General features: G+C 48.0%; 1 protein-coding gene across 2 annotated transcripts in view; it reads left to right on the forward strand.

Moving 5' to 3' along the window:
* TMEM98 (transmembrane protein 98) overlaps positions 1–12,798 on the forward strand; it is a 384,773-nt gene that overhangs the window by 34,560 nt on the left and 337,415 nt on the right. Inside the window, exon 1 of one of the 2 annotated variants that reach the window (XM_078645017.1) lies at positions 11,755–12,092. The exons of the other annotated variant lie outside the window; for it this stretch is intronic. The gene's annotated coding sequence lies outside the window, so the exon portion shown is untranslated. Of the gene's footprint in view, positions 1–11,754; positions 12,093–12,798 lie in introns of those variants that run through there. 2 annotated transcript variants of the gene reach the window in all.

Raw genomic sequence — 12,798 nt, forward strand, 5'->3', positions numbered from 1 at the left:
GAACAAAAGAAAAGCGTGTCCGTGCGCAATGACATGTTAAGTAGTGAACTTGAGATCCGATGTATACAAATACACTCACGTGCAAAATTAATCACAGAGGCTTCCTTTCAAGTCGGGTGGGGGGCGGGGGTGCAGGGGAGCGAGCGAGTGGGAGGGAATGAGGGGCGAGCGCTGGGAGAGGGGCTGGGCAAGCATGCCAGCATTCACGAGCAGATGGGAGGAGGGAGGTGGTCAACAACGACAACGGGGCGGCAGCAGGCAATTAACAACACAGACAGCATGAGGAAGGGAAGGAGGGACCAAAGGCAAAATGGACAACAGGCGAATAAAACCAGTTAAACGAGGGTGAAATAAAAACAAGTCGGGCGGCACAACAGGGGCAGAAAAAAAAAACGCGGCCACGAAATGAAAGTAAAAAACGCGGCCGCGAAATGAAAGCCTTTGATGCAGCAAGGGGCAGAGCGGATACCTTTGAATAGCTGCTGGAGGCACCAAGCTGGGGAACAGATGGCTGGCTTTGATGTGCACATGCTTTTTATGTCAATGCCCTTGCGCATTGAGCTTGCTTTTCACGGGCACTGCATGGAATCGCCCGATGGTTAAGCTCTGGATAAGCCCCTATATTCTCGCAAGCGCATTGACAGGCGAGACCTAAAAATAGAGCGCCCCACAAGGGAAAGCTGCAGTCAGACCTTCGACATTAGAGGAGGGTATTGAAAAAGGAAGTTGGCAATATGTGGTGTGGTTGGTGGGATACGATTGAATGAATGATCCTCGAAGCGTGTTAGATCAGGGCTGCCAATGTAACTGCTCATGAGCTCATCATTGAGAACTCGGCTGGATCGATGCATGCTCATGGTAGCCTGGTGCCACGAGTGTGGCTGGAAATGCTGCCATGCATATACAGCGCCGGGATGCTCCAGGGTTACTGCGCGCTCTACAAAAACCTTAATAATAATAATAATAATAATAATAATAATAATAATAATAATAATAATAATAATAATAATAATAATTCTGCCAAAATGTGAACTCTGTTTAGGAGAGGATTTTGAGACCACCTGGGCAGGTGAAACTGAATGTGGAATTGCAGCACATCAGATCAGTTGGAGTTCATTCACTATGATAAACTCTTGTCTAAGGGACAAGATTCATGGCTTCAGTTTTTCACCAACATGTCTATCAATCTGCTTCCTGTCTGTTCTGTATTTGCATATAGCATGCTGGATATGCCATTCTTACAGCAGGGTGCACTCCTTTGTGAATCAGCAATATGCAATACTTTGAACTGCTAACTGCTGAGGTGTGTGACTTAATGCCCAAACCATGACTTGGGCTTCAGGGAAGTACAAACCTGCCAGGAATTTGGGTATTACTTAAGGAGGAAAGTGATTCTTACCTCCTTAATAAACACAATGGTTCCTCTCATTTCAGCCCAACATGTGCAATCACCTTAATGTCTCTGTTTTGGCAGAACACTCTCATTGCCCATTTCTGCGAGCTTTCTCAATGGCTGCCTGTTTTATCGCCCCTTTCCAAACTTTGGGCGGCACAAATTCTGTCCATATTTTGCATGTTCCTGACAAATTAAACTTTATCACCCCCAGGTCCCTCTGTATGTGCTGCAAAATTGCCAATCTAGATAATCTTATGAAGTCATTTTGGTCCAAATGTATGACGAACATATTGGGACAGCCTCTTTGTGATACCATTTTTGTCAGCCATGGCAATTGAGCCCCCCCCCAACGCATTCCTCCTTTACCCCACCAATGCACCTCATGATGGCTGCTCTTCAGACTCAGGTTACGACTGTAGACCTGCCGATCTGCATATCTGGCTGCTCAATGTACGAAAGAATGTCCAACGATCCAGGTAACTGTCTTGTTTTCTGGGCCGCCCACACAACCTGCGACAAGAGAAAATAGATTAGTGCACAAATAGTACCTCCTTTTTCTCCTACATCTACCCCCTCCCTCAAAGCCCACCATGTCTACTTGTGCACATATCTCTCGCACCACCTAGACCTCCATCTCCAAATTTGGCGTATTCTGTCCCAGGACCAACCCAAACGTGCCGCCGCTGTAGTTGCGATAATGCGGAAAGAATGAGTGCCATATCTAGCTGCCTCCCTTCCTAAACACCTTAATGCCATGCGCAACACCACCAACAACCTAAACTTTGTCAGCCTGTCCCCTGACACAAGATAAAAGATTCCTCTCGATGGCCTTCCTGCCCTTGCTAAGAAAACCAACCATTCCTGCACCAGGCACACACCACCACATCCACTCTCATTCATCCAAACCCATCTACCCCTCCCCGCCTGATCCGTCTTGGAATGACCCAGCCAAATCCCCAGTCGACCTTCATCCAGTCTCACCTCATCATACGTGCCTGCTGCCCGTGCCCAACAATTCCGAAACCCTGAATCCCCAAAAAACCTCCATAACATGCATAATTGAAATTCCGATACCTCATAATCGTCATAACAACAATTGGGCAAAACCCCCTTTAAACTTAGCAACAATTCAAAAGTTATTGCCTCCCTTGTAACTCCCTCCCCCCTCTTCCCCGTTCATGTCCTCAACCTTTCAACATCTTACTCAGAATCTCATCCTTCGCAGGATCAAAACCTAGGTACAGTTTGTTATATATAGAATGAGATCCCTGCCAATGTTCCAGCTATTGAATTTTGCGACAACCCCTTATCTAAACAACTTAAAACAAAATGCATAACTCCCTGCTCACTGTCCTTTCTTGACATGCTCCATACATCTAATGTCTGGCCAGGAAACCTCCAAATTCAGCCCATGCCAGCCTGTAACTTCTCGTGGATTCTGCAAGAGATTTTACGACCAGGTCTATCACTCTCACTCCCCCCAGGCCCAGATGCCGTCCGGCAGCTCTGTTTTGCATGCATCCGCTCCAAGTGCCAGTCGCCGGAATCGCCCCCACTGAGAACGAGACAAGGCATCCGCAATGTCATTACTTGCCCCCGGAATGTGTTGTGCCCGAAATACTACATTCAACCTCAAACATTTCAACATACAACTCGGCAACAGCCGCAAGACCCTCAAATCTCCGATCTTTTCTGAAATTCTGGGCCCCACACCTTCAGTGCTAACAACAGTGGAAAAAACTCCTGGAAAGCTATGCTCCGCCCCTGTCTCATCCAGTGATCCGGCCATTGATCTGTGCACCATTGACCATCCCAAACAGACCAAATCCAGGAGCCCCTTCTGCATCAGAAAAAAATGTGAACCTGCCAGATCGTCCTGTCCTCCATCAGGTCCAATGACCCTCTAATTAAATCTGTTAAAAAGGTCTACCAGACCCTGAAATCGTCCCTGACTCCCATAGAAATCCGGACCCTGTGATGTGGTAGCACTGCCCCAGACATGGCCATGCTGAGGCATCGGCAGAATGTACTCCCCACTCTCACCACCCGGCAAGCAAAGTTCAGGAAAACCATCAGTTGTTGAACCTTTCGGAGGTCAACCTTCTTCTCCCCCACAACCCACAGCAGGAAAACCTGTATGTCCTTCACTTTCTCACTGGGTAGCCTGGCCACCCACTAGACCGAGTCCAAGTCAATGCCCAGAAAAGTCAATCTACAGCTGGGCCCAGCTGTTTTTTCTGGCTCTAAGGGGACTCCAAACTACTGTGCCATTTCCTGGAAGAGCTGCAACGCCCTCCTGCAATCCCCTGAATTTCCCTTTCCTATGAAAAGAAAGTCATCCAGGTAAGGTGATACTTCCCGCTGACCACCACTCTTCGTTAAAACCCACTGTAAGAAAGTGTTAAACATCTTGAAAAGTGCACAAGAAATCGCACATCCCATCGGTAGGACCTTGTCCACAAAAGATGGCCCCTCAAACTGCATCCCCAGCAGCAACGGGAAATCTGCAGGGTGTATAGGTAATAAGCGAAAGTCCGATTTCACATCACATTTGACCATTTCCACTCCCTGTCCACATGACCACACCAGGCGGATCGCATCGTCCACCGAAGCATACAGCACTCTTGAGTCCTCTTCTGCAATGAAGTCATTGAATGACCTCCCTTCGGGTCAAGATAAGTGATGGATCATCCTGTACTCCCGTGGCTCTTTCTTCGATACCACCCCTAGAGGTGATATAATCAGGTCCTCCACTGACCAACTTTCAAATGGGCCCAGTATCCTTCCCTCTTTGACTTATTTTCTCAACTTTTCTGCTACTACGTCTGGCAATTCTCTGGATGATTTCAAATTCTCTGCCCCCTTTGGTCTCTGGGACCATGGTATCCCACCCGAAAACCTTAAATAAAACCTGATTATATTATCAGCACAGCCTCTAGGTCAGGGTAAATTGAGAGCCACGGGCCCATGGCCTCAACCCTAACTGGGGTAGGAGCCCTTTGGCCCAGACTGTCCCCTGCCTTTAGTGGCCCTTCATTGTTCGGCTGGAGTGGACAATGTAAAGCATTACTTTGAGCACTTGTTCCTAAACTTGCAAGGGTGTCTTGAACAGAAACCCTTGTTGAAATTCCAGCACGCCTCCTTAGTACCAGCCCCTTGCTTTGGTGCTGAACCTGCATTGCATGCGCACGGCATTGGCTCCCCCCACCCCTGCGTGGGCGGGACATGCTGGAAACGACCCGTATGTCACCGGTAGCCCACTGGGCGGTATGGGTACATGCCGATGAGTGGGTGGATAACATCCATTGCATCCACAGTTCTTAGTTTACCTCCCCCATAGCTTATCAGGGTTAATGCTGATTCTGGCCCTAAAGTCCTCATCATAACTCAACCATGCGAGCCCCCCTGAAGTGCATCTGCACCTTTTGAATGACATCCATGTATTTAACTAATGCTATTGCCCTGTCCAGGTGTTTTTTGCAATAGATACTGGCGTATATGAGGAACGCTGAGGTCCAGTTCTCCATGTTGATGAGGACTCTGGGTCTCCTCGTCAGTTCACACTCTTCCTTTGATCCTTGACGGCTTGAGCTCCCTATGGAGCAGCTTAAATACATCAACGTATTCATGCTTCCATATCCTATTCCTCGTTTTGTTGGAGAGATGTGACCCCAAAGGCATCGCCAGCCCCATGTAGAGCAGCTTCTTATGGTGTTTGTCTTCACCCTTTTCTTCTTTCCCTTCACTTCCCTCTTCCTTGTTCACCTGGACACTCATGCCAATGAACTGTTTCACCCTGCAGGCCTTCGCACCTGCTGCTGGAGCCACTGCTGCACCTGCGTGAACCCCTGTGTCTCTCACAGACCCATCCCCACACCCACCGACCGGCAGGCTTTTTTCCTCCCTACCTTCGGTCCCTCGTCCCAAACAATCCACCAGTCACCCTCACCTGATAAACTTGCCTGGGCTTCTTTATCCTTCACCTTGGTGCTGGTCTTTTTCTGGCTGGCTGCCTTCGTCTTGCCCTTGGCCGCACTTAACTCCTGCAAAACACCAACCTTTCTGGTTGCCTTCTCCGGTGCCCGGTTGACTCCTTCAGTCAACTCATCATTATCCTGCACTTTGCCCGCTTCCAAATCGTCACTCTCATCACCATAATCTAGCAGCAACTCTGTCTCATCCTCTGCTGGCACCCACATCACTTCATGCACCGGTTTCTTCTGTCCTTTCCCACTCTTTGACAACACACCACTGCGTTCTTCTGAGTTCACCGCTGAAGCCTGATCCCTCAATGGAGGGTAGGTCACAGTGTATCCCCCTGCTCCTTCCTGCCAGCATCTCAGAGACGTTTTGTGCTTCACTTGTGCCCCGCTTCTACCGGCCTCCTCTGCCGGTTTGTGCCCCCCCAGGCTGCTCCAACCTAAGGGGGCCCTAGCACCACTCGGTCTCTCCACCATCCCGGCTGTCCATAGCCCACTCCCTGGTTGATTTGTCTCATCAACCCACACCGACTTACCCTGAGCCCTCCCTGCCCCGAAGTCCTGTACTAGAAGTGCTTCCACTTCCCCAGTTGGTGTACGCGGCCCACTACCTCAAGGATCAAAACCCCTGTCCTCCCTGGCTGCACACATGGCACCCCACTTACTCTCGGTCTCTTGTATGATCCACCGTTGTTTGCGAATCTTGGCCTCCAAATCCAACCCCGCCCATCTGGGGAGGATGGGTGGGGGCATTTTTTCCCTGAATGCGCCCTTTTCCCACTCCCTGTCCTGTACTGGGTGTGCCTGCTGTATTCCCTGCCCTTTGTGCTGTTTTAACAGTGGACTGGGATACCCCACTCCCTTCTGCCTGTTGCCTATTCCCAAGGAGAGACCTCCACATGAGGTCCATGGGGACCTCCTCTCCCTGGGAAACCACTTTGTTCTGTCCCAAGCCGGCTCCAGCATACTGCTGGGCTGGTTAATTTATAGCCAGCCCCTCCCCTTGGGGCATAACTTCTTGGGGCCTGCAAACGGCTCCAGCGTGCTGGGCGGGTTTCCTGCTGCCCTCCCCCGACTCACTAATCGGACGGGCCTCGTTCCGGCTTCTGTGTAGTCCTGGGTTGGTTCGAGAATCGACGGGCCCGCCCTCTGCCTCACCTTCTCACCGTTGGGCACTACCTCTGGCAGCCATGCGGGCAGGCTCTGATGCCGGCCCCCGTGGTTTGTCTGCTGTTGCTTGGGCTGGCCCCACCCCCTGTTGCCTGCAGCTTTCTTCAACGGTGGAGGCTCCTCCTGGCACGCCACCACTGCAGCGGCAACGCCCACCGATGCGGGGGCCGAACCATGTTGACCCACGTTTGGTGGCAGCAGGTCCTCACGGCCCGCCTGGCCCAGGACTTGCAGTGCGGCCCGCACTGCTTCAAAGTCGGGCTCTTCTCCCAGGTAAGGGGACCTAACTATTTATTTTCCTCCTGAAAGAAAATACCCGCACCAGTCGACGAACTTGTCGTAACTCCTACTACTGCCTACACACTAACTTTAACAAAACCTCCCCGGTGGTGCCAGGTGCAGGAAGAGGAAGGGTCCCTCCTCCCCTGCACCTTTTAACCACCCTAATCCCTCCCATTGCCCAATCCCTTGACTCCCACCCCAGCTTGTCCTTCGTTTTTGCACTAGAACCCCGAGGGAAGACTGGTCTGCGACCCTACTTCCCCCGGGGGCCGACATTCCACATATGGGGAAGTTGGGCAGGGCTTCAAAAAGACCCTCTTGTGTGCAGCCCCTGTTCTCATTCAGGTACGCAGTGGCAAGCAAGAGAGGATCCCCGCAAGCCCAAGAAGAAGAAACAAGCCAGCAACACACTCAGCGGGCCACCATGAGTATGCACGACACAGTGGTTATTGGAGGAGGAATTTCAGGACTGTCCATCTTTTATACGCGGAAGTGATCAATGTCCTGATGGGAGGGAGTACAGCTGCTTGGGACTTAGATGGGCACTTTGCAGATGCAAGATTTCTTTAGCTTTCATGTTCCTGGAGCTGATCAGGAGGCTAGTCATCTAGCCCTAGGAGTCCACTCACTAGTCTTGGACACCAATGGGAGCAGGCTCAGCCCTTGGGGTCTATCATCCCGACTTTAACAGCAGGATAAATCCTCTCTTTCTGAAGTCCTGTCTTTGGTTCAGCAGGTGCAGTCCTTCTATTCTTTCCGAGTCCAGTGTGTTGTGAGGCTGGTACCCAGAGTTGCCGCTTTTATGCAAGTTTAGAGCCAGTGGTTGGGGACGGCTGCATAACCAATAAGGACAAAATTCCCACTGGGAACTCGACCCACTCTTACATCACTTACTTTCCTCCCTTGGTCAGAACTGTGGGCACATCCCTTAGATATGTCCAGTATAATGAGCAACTCCCCCTGGAAAACCTTTCCTGCAACAGATATTCCCTCTCTGGAAGAGTGCCAGTTTACTTGCTATCTATATAAAAGAGAGGGAAGGCACAAGTGTAACTCACTTTCTAATAATAATAAATAATTCCAAATGTGTAAAATGCGAACTTATCACCCCTGAGGGTACCCAGGTGCTTGGGGGCCATTGAGGAGATTAAGTGAGCTATTGCCCAGAGTCACATGATGCTGAGCCGAGCTGCCGCTGGAGCTGGGTATTGAACCATGAGCCCTGGGCTCCGGAGTCACCCACTATGGTTGCAGCGCCACACCTCTCCCTTGCCACATTTTTGCTTATGACAAGCAACTGGTCCTTTGAAACTTGGCCATCTGTGGCCACAGCCATCCAGTCATTCTGTCAGGAGGAAGTCACACCTCTTCCCACCAGCAGGCCTTTTGGCCCCCTTTCCTGGGAGTTATTCTCACCTCCTCGCAGGAGGACGGCAGGCTAGCTCAGGTGGCAACTTATTTAGTTAATCAGAAATTGCTCCTAGAACTTTGGGGCATGAAAGTGGTGACTTTCTGAAGTCACCTTTGCATCGAGAGTTACGTTAAATCCGACTTGAGCACTATGTCTGGTGTAATATAGCAATTAATGTGATACCTTGAAATACTATATTTGGTGTTCCCAAGTGGAAGTTAGCATCTAGTGGTTGGGCTAGTGTAACCCAATGTTAGCCAATAGGACTACCAGCTCTGCTTCAGTGAAAAGAACAATGGTAAGTTTTCACTGTCAGTACATATAAAACTTAACAGAAACATGCCCTTCTTTTTAATATTCTACACCCTGCCGTATGGGCTTACTAGGCCCTTGTTAGAGGAGACTTATAAATAGTTAAAAGTAAGGTTTGAACTTGGCAAAAAGGGTTAAATTACAATGAGTTTGCAGTTTAAAAGCTGCCCGACTAGAATGCAGTGACAGACATGTCTTCACCATGCCAATGCAGTGACAATTAGTACTGCAGTTCACTAGGGGCATTTAACTTACAAGCCCCGGGTACACCTTGTACCATATACTAGGAAATTATAGGTGAGATAAATATGCCAATCAGGTATTAGGCAACTGCACATACATTTGAGACGTCAGATCACATACACTGGGGGCCGTGTACTTCAGAGTTGAGAAACCAGCAGCATCAGTCCAAAAATTTGGGGAGGATGACCATACAAAAAGAAGCATTTCCTTACACTAACATTGCCCTACACTAATGTTGGCTTAAAAGTGTGGAGATCTCCGCCGTAGTAGCGGAGATCTCTGTAATGAAAAGATAGCAGATGCGGAGATCTCCACTTGTAGGTTAGTGAACAGCATTTTGTAATATGTGAGTGCTACATTTGTAGTACCAAATGCAGTTTGTGACTAGGCCCCAAAATTTCCAATACATAAGATATACTTTGAGTAGACTTTGGATCAGCCCCTTGTTCATGACTAGGTGGCTTGCCTGTTTGTCTCAGCTGTCTGCTCTTGATTTGATGTCTTTAGTCTGTTTTCTTGTATTTGTTCCACCTAGGAGCATTGCCGTCTCGCTGTGTTTTGACTGGCTGAGTTGGCTGAGTTATATCCTTTCTCTGCAGACTACAGGACAATAATATGTTGTTGTTTTTTTTGCAGTAAGCAAGCCATGAGAATGCATGCTTCCTCTCTCTTCCACTTGTTGCTCTGCCTTCTCCCTCTTGCACAACCCTTTTTAGGTCTTGAAGACCTAGCGTTGCAGCGTGCATGCGCTGCTCTCTCTGCAAGGCTTATTGTAATCGAGGAAATTGCAGAAGTGGAGTTGTAGCCCCGCCCATCATTCTTATTGGCTGGCGTCATCGCTTATGGTAAACGCTGGCTTCCCATTGAAAATGAGGCTTCTTTGTTACCGCCCTGTCTCCTTTTGGATCTGCCCATCTGGACTGGATTGTTTACTTGTGGCGTTATATAGTCTCCTTTAATTAGTCAGTGGGCACTTTTTTTTTGTTCGCGCTTTCCCTTAACCCCTTCGATGCTCATAGTTACGCCTCTCGTACGCTCATGACGAGCTGAGCTCGTCATGATCCGCAGGGTTTTTGAAAAACGTAGCGCACAGCGGGAAAACGCTTAGCGCGCATGTGGTTAAACAATAGCTGCCGCCCTACCCCGCAAGAGCTGTGTGGGGCGCAATGGCAACAACTTTTTTATTCTTCCGAGGAGTTAGCCCGTGTGCTTTTGGTTTCATATTTCCTCATCGTGCTGCGGAAAAAACCCAAAACATTCTGTATCAGCTTCTCTTTACCGCAATCATTAAACTCGAGCGGCTGGATCTTATTATTGATCGCGCAGGGATTATCTCAGCTACAGAGCGTCCACTGCCAGGCAGATAATTAATGCCTGAGATAATACTCTGTGTCTGGCACGCTTGAAGCCAAATGCCAACAGTTAAGGTTTGCAACAAGAAAAAGAAATGCACATATCATTAACCACTTCTCCCTTTCTTATACTTGGATTCAGAGACATGTGCCCTTATCCTAATAAATAAACGATGTACTATATCTCCAGGGCCTCAATGAGTGCCCTCCCTGGTGAATATATATGCACACAGACGAGCTGGTTCCAAGAAAGACCCAGAAAGCATGTACAATGTCACTGTGGTTACACCAACAGTGACTTCACGTGGGCACAGCAATGCAAACAAATGTTTTCTTTACACACTCGTGTAAAGCTTTGCTTTCCAAAGCCAACAAGTCTCTGGGCACTGACCCTACCAAGTCTCTGAGGCCACGCCATTTACGCCCTCCCTTTCATCAAAGCTTCCTGCACCCTCCCGCAGCCAGAGGTGAGCACACATTTCTCCCACACTGCTTCCAACAAACATGTCAACCTGGAGGGATTCGGATGTGATATCTTTGATTATAAAGGCAAACAAAAATAGTAACAACCAATATACAATATGAGAAAAAAAAGCATTAAAAAAATACACAAACAGGAAATGCATTATTATAGGTGGTCCTGCTTTTAATAGTTTACTACTCTAACTGGTAATTGCATTCCACTGGCAAAACACATATTAACATGTGTACAGAAGTAAGTGCATAAACTTTTACAGAAGTCTCCGTGACGTACGTTCGAACATCTTTTGCTGGACAGCGTTACTCGCCGAGACTGCTTACAAAACACAATCATTTGCATTGCAATAGATTTCGCATTTACGCAAGTTTGAGCTAATGGCATTGTAAATGACAATGCCTTTTATTTTGGTTTTCGCTTTAAAAACATAAATAAAAGGCATTGTCATTTGCAATGCCAATAGCTTAAACTTGCGTAAATGTGAGACCTATTGCATTGCAAATGCTTGTTATTCCCTGCTGTATGCTCCATATCCCACTCCCTATTTAAAATCATTTTTAATTTTATTACATTTTTTATGGGGTACCAGCAGGTGTACAGTGCTACAGAGCAGCTCGCTTCCTTTCTGGCACTAATGGGGTGGTGTGGGGTTCAAACATGCCTCCTGGGTACTTCTCGCACAAGGCCCCGCACCTTCTCACATTATGAGATTGTTCTTCAAGTTGGCAGGTATGGGACTGTGATGATGAAAAGAATAATGAAGATTACTTGCAAAAAATCTAGGCCTTATTGCTCTTTTCTTGATCTACAGCTTCTTGTTTTTTTGTCGCAGTTCTTTGTATAGAACTAAGCAAAAAACACCGTTTCTGTTCATCAATAGCAAAGTGACTGCGTAGTGTTATAGTCAATATTCTGCAAATGTACAGTGCCTGAATTATTATTTAAAATGTTTATCTCTTCATCAGGGCCCTCAGCGCCTGGTGCCAGATGCGGTCGGTGATTAGGGCAGACCTGGATGCGGTGACGTTATTCATTTTATGCTGGGTTACATTTTATTTCCATGCAACAAGTCAGTGCTAAAGGTCCTGTGAAACTTTTTTTTTCTATTTATTAAGCTTCGCTGGGCATGAACGTTTCAGGCCGTGTTTACACTGTGTGGGATGGTTCGTCACCGGGTTAAAGGCCAGGCTGCTTGTAGTGTTTGCCCAGCCCAGCGCGCAGAGGCTCGGGCGGCCTTGCGGAAGTCCTGTCGCCTCCCAGGTGTCGCTCCTGAGAATGCGAGCACCGTTCCTCGTGAATGCCAGCTAGGGGCAGCGGCGTACCTCCACCTCCGGCCATAGCCCTGTACCTTGTCGAAAGTGGAAGTGGACGGCTGCTCCTGAATAGCCCCTGATGGCGTGAATCTTGGGAAACTCGGGGACAGGGGCTGTCAAGGGAAGAGAGGAGGGGTACTTTCGCAGCACCATCGGTAAGTCTAGCAGCCCTAACCATGAGCTCCTTAAAAACATACGGTATGTTCGGAATAATATTGCGCAAGGAAAGCAACAGGTATAGATGTGTTTTAATGTAAATGTAAAAATAAACCGAAACAAAGTTTTTTTCTGGATGTCAAAGAAGATCAAAATATAAGTTTTAAAATCTTTTTAGAAGACGGATAACTAGCCCTGTTAAACGTAGATTGTTTAAATGTCTTTGGAGCACATCGCAAGGAAACACGCTTTATGCACATTTATAGCTACGCGAAACAGGCTTTAAAAAAAATATTTGTCAAACCTGAATAAGAAGTCATTTGTATTTTGCAATATTATTGTTCGGTTCTTAAAATAAAATATTTTTGTTGTATTATGATGATATTTTTGTCTGTGCGCTTTTGCTGGTCCTTCACAAATACATTGTGTGGCTGTCGAGACCTTGGGCAGTGTTCACACTTGCTGACCTGTCTATACCGCGTGCGTCATTTCCTGCATTAATTAGAAAAAAATATAAAACGCGTTTGTTCGTTAAGGTTCTGAGTCAGGGTCCCAACGTCTGACAGACTGGTAGCAGGACGCCACTGATTGGATGGCACAGCGGGAGGTCCCTGTATCAGCATTCAGCACTGATGTTGTCATTACGTCGGGTTACTGTTTACTGTAGTTTTGTTCTCATGCAGTGTGAAGAGTGCCTGGTGACGC

Source organism: Lissotriton helveticus, chromosome 5_1, assembly GCF_964261635.1.
Source record: "Lissotriton helveticus chromosome 5_1, aLisHel1.1, whole genome shotgun sequence".
In the NCBI taxonomy this organism is placed as follows: domain Eukaryota; kingdom Metazoa; phylum Chordata; class Amphibia; order Caudata; family Salamandridae; genus Lissotriton; species Lissotriton helveticus.